Raw genomic sequence first — 14,743 nt, forward strand, 5'->3', positions numbered from 1 at the left:
CCCTCATTATTTGCTGATTTTATTTAGATCACCTTCATATGTGTATATATTTTAGCAATCTTGTCCTGCATTAATTTTCCAAGCTATCCCTTAAATGATGCTAATTTTCAATCTCTCTTCCAAGATTTCTTCCACTATCCCTTTCTGTCTTACTGAGCATAGAGAAGTTGAGCTGGTACCAACATAGTTACCCTACAAGCTAACTTCTTTGGTATAGGAAGGTACTCTGCACAACACCAAGAAAGAAATCTAAACATGAGCTCAGCCACCACAACTCTTTTATCTACCATTGTGTACTGCCCAACTGATACTGCAATATGTAGGACAATGATGGCATAGAGCATGTGGAAGCAATCAACCAATATCTGGTTGACTTCAGGCCTACTCCACAAAATTGGAGGTGGGAGGTCCTTGGACTTCCCACAGGGCAGGGAACCCAGTCTGTTCTTCAGGCTGATGAGAGAGGGGAAGTTGATTGGGGGAGGGAGATGGATATGGGAGACAGGGGCGGGGAAAAGACAGAAATCTTTAAATAAATAAATAAATAAATAAATAAATAAATAAATAAGAACCTTAGACTAGGTAGTACAAGGGCCTACCTAGGATAAACAAACACACACACAAAAACAAAACAAAAAATTCAAGCGTATCATTCTACAAAAAAAAAAAAAGCAATGGAATGACTCCTACTGACATTCTGCTGTACCCATAGATCAGTGTCTTACTCAGCCATCATCAGAGAAGTCTCCTCCTGCAGCAGATGAAAATAAATATCCTTCCCATATGGCTCAGGAAGACCTAAAGAACAGTCGGCAAAAAGAGTGTAAGAGCCAAATAATATGGAAAACACCAAGGAAACAAAACTCTCTAAATTAACCTGATGAAGGAAAGCTCCTGTAAACTCATGGAGATTGAAACAACGTGCACAGGGTTGGTCTGCACAGGTCTGTACCAGAACCTTCATGTATACATTATAACTTCCAAATTAGTATTCTAATGGGATTTCTGAGTGTGCAAACTAGTGGCTCTCAGATTCTTATACTCCCTCTTAGACATTCCTAATTCTGTTTCTTTGTTTTGTCAAATTATAATGTGTTAGATTTGTTTTATGTTATCATTTTGTATTATGATATATTATGTTTTCTTTTAATTGTATCCCTTAGAAGCCTGGTTGTTTTCTGATGAAAGATAGAAAAGGAATGGATGTGAATGGGAGGAGAGGAGGTGAGGAAACAGAAGAGAAAGGGGAGATCATAATCAGGATATATTATGTGAGAAAAATATCCTCTGTTGCCAATAAAAAGAGAAAAAAGAATTGTGCAAAAATATTATTAAGAATGTTTGCATTAGTTTAAAGAAGATGACAGGCATTTTCCAAAGCTATCATTTTCTGTTTTGTTTTTGAAAACGGTAGATAATAAAGGATAAAACAATGTTGGAACACCTTAAATTCCACCTTTTTCTGCTTGAAACTTCCTGGTGGAGCAGTACTTTGATTCCCTGCTCTTCCCCATGCTCTCTACATATGTAAGGTACTAGTTAAGGTTTTTCCTTTAAAGAAGCACTTTATGGTTGTCCAGATACCATCAGATTGATCATGGTGGGAGGACTCTTCAAGCACAACTTACGTCTGTGTCTATAAGTATCTGATTGATATGAAGATTGTAAAATATGTCAATCTTAAGCACACATGTAGACTTTGTATTAATATTCAGAGTCTGACATGACTGAGTAGCTGACGCTTTGGTGAATTGCTGTGCACATTGACAATGGGTTTTAACATTCACTTTCAAAAAGTGAATTGTATAGGCATCTTCCTGACATTTCAGGGAATTTTAAGCAGCTGCTTTTCAATTTTATTTAGCCTTGAGGATATGATTGCATTACAGGCAACTCAGACATAACTGCCTACAGCGAATGTGGAAAGTTCCTGGGATCATGGATGGAACAACCAAGTAGATGTGAATGTATACTGCTTTGATGAGGTAGAGAACGGACCCACTGTGGATGTTTGCATTGACCAGCTGTTTGCATGGATAAATAAAACTGATGGTATGATTAGTTGGAAATAAATGAAAACACAGAGATCGACTCTAGTAGTTAGTATTAGAGAGGAGGCTTCTGATTTGAAGGGTGGAATGCAATAGGCAATGAGGCTGCATATATGAAATATTTTAATATAAGCTTTCATGGAGTGATGCTGCTGCCCCTCACTCTTCTGCACATTAGGACTATCTCTGGAGAAAATCCATATTAAATGTGTGAGAGTCCAGTGCCCTTATAGGGTAATTGTACTGTTGATATAAAACATTTTGATTCATGGTATTAATAAATTTCTACCAAGATTCATATAAGATTAAGGTTATGGTAAATGACAGACATGACGCAATTACTCATTGATCACTCAGGAGCATAATCTTTGCCTGTGCTCTTTGGAAGGTCAATGTAGTTTGGAGATGTAAATAGTAAAAATAGATTCTCTTGAGTTGTCTTCATTATTATCCCTGCCCACGAAATGCAAATCCCATTCATAAATTCTAGACCCTAATTTACACAACATCAGGTGTAATATGTAATATCCTGGGTAAAATGTGGATTTTTCTAATAGTCTTGAGATCCAGGAATTCTACAACACAGGAAATAAAAATGTCATAGAGGCATTTTTAAGTTTTAAAGTACCATGTACTTAATAAAACAAATGTCAGAAGCCTTCCAGCCCAGAGACTTCTCAAGTAAGATTAATTGAGCTGATTATAGTTTATCAATCATAGATCAACACACTTATCTTCATATTTAGTTTCAGGGAAATCATAAAGTTTATTATAATTTCCCCTAACCTGAAGGCATCTATGTACTATTTTGCCAACATCAGTAGGATCCAACACTGGGAATGCAAAATAGCTGAACTTTTCAATCTATGACCCTCATTTCACTAGTTTTAAACAGAAGGCAATATAATTTATGAAAAATAAAAAGGGAAGGAAAAGGCATACATTTTATGGAGGTTATTCCAAAAGTTGTAATTATGTTTCAACACTAAAAATTTTTCAAAAGCGCACTACTTGGCATGGCAGTCACAAACCAAAAGGTTCATTGTTTCACAGTCTATCAAGAGGCTTTGTTTGGCAAATTAGAATGAATGATTGGAGTCCCTTGTCTTATCAAATTAGTTGCTGAAGCATAGATTTTCATCCAATCTAAAGAAATAGGTCAAAGTTCTAATTCTTCTTTTCTTGAAACACAAAGGAGAGTGGACAGTCATCTACTGAGTAAGACAGGAAGATATAAGAAATAGTAATTACAGCCTCTTCCTAATGCCAATCACCCCAGGTCAGATACATTTTTTAGTCTTCCTCCAAATGTGTTGGCCAACCCAGACTTTGATATGCATTTCCTTCCATTTCCGTTAAACAGGTGATAACAGCAAAGAATCAGATGAGAACCCAGAGTATACTGTCCTCGCTGCTTTTCTGAATTAATACAGAGTTAGCAAGAGATTATTCAATGATTTTTTTCATTGTCTTGACTTTGCCCATGACTCTGCCACATAGGAAAGCGATTATAAAAGTGGCAGATAACTGGCCCCAGGAAATAGATGCTTCCTTTTCACGTAAACACTTCTTGTAAAGATGCCTCATGATGTTTAGTTGGAGTCACCTCCTGCATATCTGAGTGTATGAGACAATTTTTCCTTTGAGCTTCCTTCACTATGTTGTGTTACAAAAATAGGAATTAGCTTCGGGTTCTTCCTCTCAACACCCATGTGTCCCCACAATGGTAGTAATGAAAACAGCACTACTTAATATTTTCTTTGATAGAATGTTCCAAGGGGAGCCCTGAGTGCATATCGCTTGGCTTTGTTTTCATTCAAACCCTTAGGCAAGAAGCCATTTGCTTTAGCATTTAGGTAAGACCATGCTAAATGTGCAATACAGAATAGAAATCCCAGTCTGTCAATTCAAATAGTATTCGCCAAGAGAAAATATCAGAATACTTTAATATTTTCCAGGCATTTAAGCAAGGTGCATATGCTCTAGTGGAACTTTATATTTCCTTCATCCTCAGGAGAAATTTGAGGTCCATAAAATATGTCCAGATAAGTGATCTGCATATCTGTCCAAGAAAATATACTTAGAAAGTTGAGGAAATAGACATAGACAAATACAGGGCATGAGAACACTGTTTCTTTCTATATCTTACTGATCAACCTGGTTTAAGCCCAGTCTTCTCTTGTAGCTTGCTGTGATCATATTTTACTGTCTATGATCTTCCTTCTGCTTAGAGTATACCCCTTTCTCTGGTAGCTCCTAGGTATTTTGTGAGGGGCATTCTTTTTATATGATGAAGTCTTCTCTGACCCACTCAAATTTTCTTTCAATTCATAGTGTTCATTTGCTGTCCTCAGTTCTCTTGTAAGTTTTTTGTGGGTTTTATATTTATCTTTGTGTCTGTTGTTTTGGTGCCTATACCACACTGTGCACATCAGGGAGAAAATGGGCATTTCATAGATGGATAATGATGAATACTTTTTCGTATGATGCATAAGAAGACTGCTCATTTATATTCCGGCTGCCTGGACCCCAATAATGACACAGAAACTACATTAATTACAACACCATTTGGCCAACAGCTTAGGTGTCTTTCTAGCTAGGTCATATATCTTAAATTAACCCATTTCTTTGAATCTATGTATCACCACTGGGTTGTGGTTTACTAGTAAGTTTCTGGCCTGGAGTCTTCCTTCTTTGGAAGCTACATTGTATCTGTCTTCTTGACTCTGCCTACTCTCTCTATATATTTATATCTGTTCAGATTTCTCACCTGGCTTTACTCTGCTATGCCATTGGTCCAAACAGCTTTACTCATCAACCTATAAAAGCAACACATATACAGAAGGACATCCCACATCAAAATATATTTTGTTTGCCTACCCATTTTTAGGAATTTTGAGTACATATTCAGTTTTGCATCTTAATTATGGAAAAAAACACTCAGTAATTATTTATTTAATTGAACAAAAATGAGTAAATTTGTGTAGGTGCCGACATTGTCAGTCTCTCTCTTCTGCCCTTCCCTATAGTCTTACAAACTTCTAACTGTATCCAAACCCTCTAAAATTGATATAGCCTTCATAAGAATGAATTAGCTGCTGCAGTTACCTTTGCTGAGCTTGCCAAGACATACCTTATCAACAATCAGTCACAGAAGGGGACTGGCCATATGGAGCCATGCCCATTTCTGCTGAGTTGTTCGCCATTGACACAATCTTGGAACTTGGACTTTTTCTAGTTGAGGCTCTTGTGGGTATCTCCAAACACGTGACCCACTTAAACTTAACTGCCCCAGTTAAACTTTTTAGGAAGACAAACAACAATAACAAAAACAAATACAGTACGCATGAATGTGAAAAATAGTTTTCTAAAGGGGAGAGGTAGATGGGGCAGTAGGAAGGTGGCAGAGCTGTGAGAGTTTGAGAGTAGTCAGGTTGCCTTACACATATGAAATCAGTAAATAACAAATAAGAGATTTAAATAAGATGAAACAAGTCTGTCTGTGAGGTGCTGAGGATGTCTTCAAGTTTTTGCCCATTTGTACAGATAAATATCTTCATTAGTAAAATTTCCATATCAGTGGATCCAGATTTTAACATTCCTGAGAAGACTTGTGAATGATAGTAATAATAAAGAGTCACAAAAGAAAGGATTATTGGGATTATTTGTTATACTTGTAAAGGTGAAACAATTTATTATGCTACTATATTGATTGGCATTTGAAAATAAAGATTTTAAGGCTTTGAATTGGTTATTGCTTATGCAGTTCATTGGGCTAAGAGTTAGAGTATGGGCACGTTACACTGACTTTTTGAGCTGTGCTATCTCCAACCAGACAGTTAGCCTATTTCTTGCAAATTATCTTTCCCTTGTGAGGTTAAATTAATGCTTGTACACAGGACTGAGAATAAGCTATTTCAATAGAAGATGTTTCGGAAATGCAAAGTGTTATTGTTACAATTTGTGCTTATGTAGAATACATCTTTACTTTCCGTGCTGGGCCATGATTGTTCAGGGATGACTAAACCTCAGACTGAAAGTTTATATAATGAGATGAGATATTTTCACAGTTTCTTGAATCTGAGAACCTCAAAATATTCAGTCCCCATGCAAATGCGAATTGAGTAGCAAGCATGTATCTAGATAAAATGTCACCTGATTTCAGCAGGAGTTATGGGCAGATGGTGGGGACAGAACTAAGTATTCTGTTCTCACTGTCTGGCTACCTGGTGCGCGAGCTGGAAAGACAAAGAGAGTATCTAGTTTATAAAGGTTTGAACATGCAAAATAAAATTACAAGATAAATCTCCATAAATCAAGTTGTTTTTTAAAATTTAACATGTTTTATTTTTATGAAAATAGTGAGAGTTGATTTTTTTTTTCTTTCCCAGTCCTCTTACAGAACCTGCTGTCTTTTTTCTCTCACTCTTTGTCATTACACTAAATCATATCTCTTTGGTTTTATTACCTGTTTCATGGGTTTATATCATCTTTCTAATTAGAGTATAAACATCCATGAAATATTGTCCTGTACCCTAAAATAAATCATCTCATTATCTTGTTTGTGTTTGACTCATGCTGAGTTATCCACATATAATTTTTACGTAACTTCAGAGGGGACCATGAAGGTACTATGCTATGATTATTATAGAGGCTTTTCCATGTCAGATTCACTTGGGAATCCCATTCAAGCAAAACTTTCATATGCATTATCTTCCATTGCTATGTCTCATTATATGAATTTCAGATTAAAAGCATGGTTTTCAAAGAATGAATGACATCACCCCTACTCATTTTAGACAAAGCTAATGCTTTTACCTTGGCACTCTTTATTCATTCAAGAGAGGGTGTTAGAATTCAGGAGAAGCCTATGCTTGAAGAAATTGTTTGTCATTACATACATAGGGTACTTCCATAACCCTATGCTCTATTTTTTTTTTAAATCAGGGAAAATGCCTTCATTATTTATATATGGATGCTACTTCTATCACACCTCTGGAACATTGTAAGAATAATAGTATATAAATAGTGTATAAACAGCCTCAGAGAGGCTACAAAAACCCCATATCAAAATCAGTGTGCCTCCTTTTAATCTGGTTGCATGTAAGCCATATATTCTCAGATAATTGCCCTTCTGAAAATTTGTACATACTGAATGAGAAGCCCACTTTAGTCTGCTCTTTCAGGTGTGATAGTAATTATATTATATGGGCACCACACTCTGAATCAGAGATTAGTAATTTCTGAAGGGTGTTTGAAGCAACAATCTTTGTGTAGGAGGTTAATAGGTATTGCTAAAAGACCAACACTTTATGGTCATTGATGTTTAGAACAATTCTGAGCTTGGGACTAAGCTAAATATTAAATAGTTTAACTTTGGGGCTTCTTAGAGCCTATGATGTTCCAATGTGTTGTTGAAATATTCACAAAGGTCACATATTATACAGTGATTTCCAAATCATTTAATCACAGAAAAAAATTCCAAAGCATACAGTGGAACTGATGTTTCTTTGGGTATTCTTTCAGAAATACTTAAAATATTTCACTGCTAATTATCTCTCTCTGTGTATACTGGGTTTTGCTGTAATATTTTTATGGAAGACACTATACTTACAACAGAGTTTCTGTTACAAGAAAGTGGAATATCCTCAATATATCTTTAGGGTGTGACAATCTTTATTATGATAACAAAAACCTTATACAACAACAAACATGATAATAAGTAAACATAAACATTATTCTTAGAGTATGCAGGAAATACGTGTTCTTAAAATTAAGCATCCATAAGCTAAAAGATTTCTTTTTACAAAGTAAATGATCATTGCCCCCCAATCATTTTTATTTGTTGACAGTACTGTTGTATTTAAAAAAGTAAGGTTGCCATTCATTTTCATAGAATTCTAGGAGGTAGAGAGTTGATAATTTGATGCTGATTTAGCTTTTTTTCTGTATAAAGTACAAAAGTGTATTATTTGTTTTTTCCCTGATCCTGTAGGATTTCATAGAATTTCATCGAGTCTAATTTTTCGTTTCTATGAAACATCAACTCTTTGTTAGATCATTGTTTGTCCCAGTTTACAGTCTGGAATATTTAGATTTCAGTGAGGAAAGTCCTTCATCAGATCATTTCCCTTCTACACTCTCCATACACTCCTCAGAGAAGATAACTCACATTGCTTTGGGGAAGGATAAAGACCCTCCTTACTATGTCTAGGCTGAGCAAGGTATCCATCCCAAGAGAATGGGTTCCCTAAAAGCCAATCCAAACAGTAGGGATAAATCCTGGTGCCACTGCGAGTGACCCCATTGTCTACCCTAGCCATACAACTGTCACCCACACTTAGAAAGTCTGGTTTGGTCCTATTCTGGTTCTTTCCGTGTCTAGCTGGAGTTGGTGAGCTCCCATTAGCTAAGGAAAATTGTTTCAGTGCGTGTCCCCATTATGGTCTTGACCTCTTTGCTCATATTCTCACTCCTTCCACTCTTCAACTGGACTTTGGGATCTTCACCAACCCCATATCAATAATAACTAAGTAAATTAGACATCAAATTCCAAATAATCCAATTAAAAAATGAGCTGCAGAACTAAACGGAATTCTCAACAAAAGAACCTTAAATTACCAAAAGACACTTAAGGAAATGTTTAACATCCTTAGCCATCAGGGAAATGCAAATCAAAATGGCTCTGAGATACCATCTTACACCAATCAATGGCTAAGATAAACAATGCCAATGATAGCTTATGCTGGAAAGGATGTAGTGTAAGGACAATACTCATTCTTTGCTTGTAGGAATATAAACTTGTGAAGTCATTCTGAAAATCAGTATGGCAGTTTCTAAGAAAATTGGGAGTCAACCTACCTCAGGATCCAGTAATACCATTCTTGCACATACACCCAAAGGATGCTCAATCATATTATAAGAACATTTGTTCAACTATGTTCAAACAGTTTTTTATAATCTACTTCTTTCATTGAACATGTTTTTTAATTAAAGAGTTGAGATTCTAATAAATTACATTTTATCCTCCCCTCTTTTCAAAATATATCATATATTTCTCCCTCTTCTCTTTCATATTCCTAAATATAATCTGTTCAATCGATATAATGTTTGTTACCTGTGTGTGCATTCAGGGAGGAATGTTGGGCATAAGGCAAACCTCATGCCTGTTTCAGGAAATCTAGGTAATTACTCAGTATTTTCAAAATCATGATTATTAGAGGAGAATTTACAGCTTATAATTCACTAAATCAGCATCATTGCTAACAACAATCTATAATCATTTGCCCTTACAACTGGAGATAAACGTGGCTTTCACCTCTCATCAAGGCAACTTCACTTTGTGACAGTGGAGATTACTACAGCAAACAACAACCAATTAAAATGCAGTGTTGTGGTGCCTAATCCCAATATGTCTAAACTATGGCCCTATACCTAAGCCTCAGGTTACTTTATGGAGAAGGGTGTTGGAAGATTATAAGATCCAGAGAATCGGAGATTTTGCTACAAGATTATATCTCCTAGAAACAGTATAAGTTACATCTATAAAGACTTCTGGCCTCATTGATGCTGTTGGGTATCTATTTTATCTCAAGGAGTAGACCTTAAATCTAATTTTTTAAAAAATAGTGGGTTAGTTCCAAAACATTAATGCCACTATTTCCCCAGGGGTCACATCTTGCCAGCCTAGTAATTATTGTGATTTGCAGTGTTCACATCTGTGTAAAATGGATATTTACTTTTTCCCTCTGCTTGTATGTATAGTACCTGTAAACACTATGAAAGTAAGCTTGCAAGGGCTAAGCTTCTGGTTTAGTATTAGCTTGATTCTCTATGTTCTATGATTCAAATATGGGATATCTTCAGCAATAGGGTCTTATTATCACATTTTGGAAGGTGTCTTAGTTATAAATTTTATTGCTCTGAAAAGACACCTTGACAACAGCAACATTTATAAAGAAAACAAATAATTGGGGTGGCTCACTCACAGTTCAGAGGTTTATTCCATTTTCATCATGACTGGGAACAGGGCAGCATACAGGAAGACATAATGGGACAAAAAGAAGATATAAATACAGAAACTAAAAACAATAAGCTTCCTGACACACTTTGACCATGGTTTCTTTCTGTCTCTCTCTCTCTCAAATTTTCATTTTTATTTTTTCCTATACATAGGTCTTCAATATGATTGTGATTATTTTTTAGTATATTAATTCTCTTTTGCTATCATAGCACTCTTTCCAAGGTCAAGTCTTGAGAACATCTATACAATGTTTTCTTTTATAGTACTGGTTACCTTATACCTTTGAACACCTTTGGTTTACTTATCTGTATTTTTAGGGTCTACTTTTTCAAAGATGATGTCACTTTGTATTTATAATCTCTAGAATAGAGACAAGGCAGTGGCTATATTTTGTCCTGCATTTTAATTTTGGCAACAGTACTTCATCAAGGTTTTATGATTGTTGAACTAAAACAGTGCCTATATATAGACTATTAGAGAAAAATGAACAAATATTGGACTCCTCTTTCCAGAGAATTATCTCTGTAACAATGATTTCAAACTATATATATATATATTGGTTTTTCGAGACAGGGTTTCTCTGTGGCTTTGGAGCCTGTCCTGGAACTAGCTCTGTAGACCAGGCTGGTCTTGAACTCACAGAGATCCACCTGCCTCTGCCTCCCGAGTGCTGGGATTAAAGGCGTGCGCCACCATCGCCCAGCTCAAACTTTATATTTTTAAAACAGATTTCCTCCTATGAGTTGATATCTGAAAATATGAAGACAAAACCAGACATCCTCTCAAATTGAATCTATTGAACCCAGAATCTAATCTTCTTGGCTTCCTTGTGGTTATTAATGTTCTCTTGACTCTAAGAAACCAAAGAGTTTAATGGAAGAAACGTATTATGAATAAATTCTTTTCATCAGACTCCAAGTAGTTTCAGTGCTCAGAGAAATATATACAGATATCTATATAGAGGGATTACACAACACTTATTTTAACAGGGAGAAAGAATAACACAAACTACAAGGAAATGAATGTGACTCTGAATAAAAAAAAAGTAAAAAACAGTTTGGTTTCTTAGGGATTGGCCCTGGAACCTCTCTTATTTAACATTTTCATAAATGATTTGGAAGAGAGAATGCATGGTGAATTATCCAAGTTTGCATATGACACCAAGCTCTTCCAGGTAGTGAAATGCCAAGCAGATGGAGATAAACTACAGGGAGGACTTGCCAGCCTGCATGAGTGGGCAGAAAAGTGGTAGATGATATTCGATGTGGGCAATAAAAGGTAACTCACTTAGGAAAAAAATAACAAAAGCTATGCTTACCAAAAAGTGGGTTGAGTTAGCCTTTATTCTCATAAAAATGGGCATTATTATAAATCAGTCTGTAAAATCCCTCCTCTGTACTGAGAAATCAAAAAGGGATCAAAAGTAAACACGCCGAAACATTTATCTTGAACTAACAGATACATCACAACACAAGCTATTTATTCTATTTGTCAAATAATGCTAATTGATCATGGAGTGTCAGGCTCCCTTCTGGGTGCTGAAATCTGGTTGTGGCATCTCAAAGACAAAATCAAATGGGAATCTAGAAAATATTTAGAGAAAGCTTACAAAACTAGACTAAAATTCAGGTAGCAAGCATCAAACTGGAAAAAAAGATCAAACAGTGACAGAACGTTGTATGTAGAAAGCTTTTCTCCTTTGGTACTATAAATGCCTATGCTGACTATTGCAATGTTTCTTTTCTCATAGACAATAGATGAGAGGCTGTAGCATATGATGCAATGTATGACAACCAAATGTTTATAAAATAGCAGAGGGTAAAGACTAAAGCACAGCTTTTGTTGATTCCAATTTTTTTCCCTTTCCATTGGTCTATAAGAGCACCATTTATCAAGAATCAAAGAGAAGGAACTTGTCATGCACAAAGGTGGAAATACTAGAATGGTAATAAGTCCTGGTGAGTATATAGTAAGAGTTTTGCAGATAAAGCCAATGCTAGCAGAGAAGTCATAATTTTTTAGAATCTCCTGTGTGCCTTTTTTTTAAAAAAAATGATTGTATGTGACTTTGAATAATAATTAACGTGGTAATTTGAATGTAATTGGGCCCCATAATTTCAAAGGGAGTGGGACTATTAGGAGGTATGGCTTTAGTGGGTATGGCCTTGTTGGAGGAAGTGTGTCAATGTGGGGGTAGGCTTTGTCGTTTCTTTTGCTCAGGATAACTCCCTGTGTTTCAGTTGACTTCCTGTTGCCTGTAAGATATAGGACTCTCAATTGCTTAGCCAGCACCACTTCTGCTTATACAATGCTATAATCCCCATCATGATGATAATGGACTGAACCTCTGAAACTGGAAGTGAGTCACCCCAATTAAATGTTTTCTTTATAGTAGCTGCCGGTTCATGTTGCCAAACATGATATAAAACCCTAACAAAACAATGATTAAGTTTCAAGTTGTGACAATTTACAGTTAGGTCAAGTAAAAGAATTGAGAGTTCTAAAAGAAGCCAAAATCCATGAAACATATAGCTCAAAATACCAAGTCAAGAACAAACATCGATTTATATTCCAGGTTAGTATTCTGTGCATGTTGTGTAGTGGGATTCTTGACACTATGCATTTTGACAATACATGAGTGAGTGATGTTCAATTCAGAGAACAATTACATCAGAAAATCCTACCAGGTAAGTTAGGTGGACAATGGTCTACAGCTCAAAGAGCAACTCAGAAGTGAAAAATGACAACCCACAGAAGCAAAGACTGGAGAAATTGAAAGAGAGGGATGAGGAAAAGCTGATGTGAGATTCAAGAGAGCATCAATGAGGTGTCAGCACTAGGCATAGTATATTCCTGGCCTTGTTTTCTTGGGTATTTGAATCATTAAATTTAGAAACGATTACCCTAAAATAAATTTTGATTATAATCACAAATTTGTATTTAGGGTTTCTTGTTTTAGAAACAAATGGGATTCGTGTAAATGTGTGGAACTGCCTATAATAGTTGGGGGGGGAATAATATAAAAATGTTGTACAAATTCATATAAAAACAAAAAACCATTATTTTATTTTATTTTATTTTTGTTTTTTTTTTTTGAGACAGGGTTTCCCAGTGTACCAGTCCTAGCTGTCCTGGAACTAGCTCTTGTAGAACAGGCTGGCCTCCATCTCATGGGGATTCACCTGCCTCTGTCTCCCAGTGCTGGGATTAAAGGCGTTTGCCAACACCACCAGGCCAAACCATTATATTTAAAATGTGACAATAAAAAGTAAGTATTAATAAGATATGTATATGCTTTATGTCTCCAGAACTTCTTTTCTTCAAGAGCTTGTTCCTCTGTGTATAGTGTCACATAGCTTTAACTCTAGCACTCGGGATACAGAGACAAGTGGATTTCTGTGACTTCACAGTCAACCTTGTCTACACTGAGAGTTTTGAGGAAACCAGAGCTGCTTCATTGTGAGACTCTTGTCAAAAATTTGAAATAACTGTAAAAATTTAAAGAAAGAGGCATTGAGTCTGAAAGACATCGGTGAAGGGGAAATATGACATTTTGGAATGAGTATAAGCAAATGATATAAGGACATTATAATCTCCAAAAAATTTCTTAAAAATAACCTTGAACTTGTTTGTATTGTGCTGACAAATGGCTGAACCCCTTCTTTGTCCCACCAGCCAACAGCCAATTCATGACATGGAGAATTACCAATTGTGAATGCTCGACCTTATCTTGGGCTTCTTTCTGACTATCTTTATTTAAAAAGTTAAATGAACCCATTCCTCTTAATCTAGGTGCTTTCCAAAGGCTCATTTTCCTTATCTATGTACTGTCCAATCTGCTTTCCTTCTTTCTCTGTGTCTGTCTGGCTCACAAATGGCTCGCCCTTGGCTGGCTGGCTAACTGGCTCCCCTTTTCCCTCTGCACACCAGCCTTTCTTATCCTGCCTCTGATTATCTATTGGCTCTTCTTTTTATTAGACCAGTCAGGTGCCTTGGGCAGGCAAGGTAGAACATCCATACATCATTAATAGTTAAATAAATGTTGTAGAAACAGTAACAATACATCTTTGCATAGATAAACCATGCTATATAAGCAAAAGCAACACATTTTTACACAGTTAAACAAATGCACCATAAACAAGTTCAACACATATTTACACAGATAAACAAATATTTTTCAACAACTATGACAGTCTTTAGTACCTGATCTCATTGTTTCATGTAGTCTCTTCTCTCTTAAACCCAGTGTAAGAAGTATGCACATCTGTGTCTGCACTAACTTATGAAACACCACGTCTCTCTTAATATCAAATTAAACCAGTGTTCAGATTTTTGTACATTTTCTCATTTATCCCTTCAGCAAATATTTAGTACTAAACTTTGATACCATGAAACTTTATTCTCTTAAGTACATATGTTTAAATAAATTTTTCAGTGAAGTTGTGTGCATTGATTTTTGTCACAGAAAAACAAGAAATATATACAAATTGCTGGAGAAAGGGAACCATGTTTCTGAACTTTTTTCTGTTTCTGTTGTCTAAAGGGCTAAAATACATTGGAAAGTCTAGCCTGATTATCTTCGACATGAAAATTATTTTTAAAGAGAAACCAAACAACCACACACACACACACACACACACACACACACACACACACACACACACACACA

The 14,743-nt window shown here is 35.8% G+C and overlaps 1 protein-coding gene across 2 annotated transcripts in view; it reads left to right on the plus strand.

Moving 5' to 3' along the window:
* Nucleotides 1–14,743, plus strand: part of Lsamp (limbic system associated membrane protein) — a 2,109,134-nt gene that overhangs the window by 26,042 nt on the left and 2,068,349 nt on the right. The window lies entirely within an intron of this gene.

The sequence above is a fragment of the Microtus ochrogaster genome, chromosome 2, assembly GCF_000317375.1.
Source record: "Microtus ochrogaster isolate Prairie Vole_2 chromosome 2, MicOch1.0, whole genome shotgun sequence".
In the NCBI taxonomy this organism is placed as follows: Eukaryota; Metazoa; Chordata; class Mammalia; order Rodentia; family Cricetidae; genus Microtus; species Microtus ochrogaster.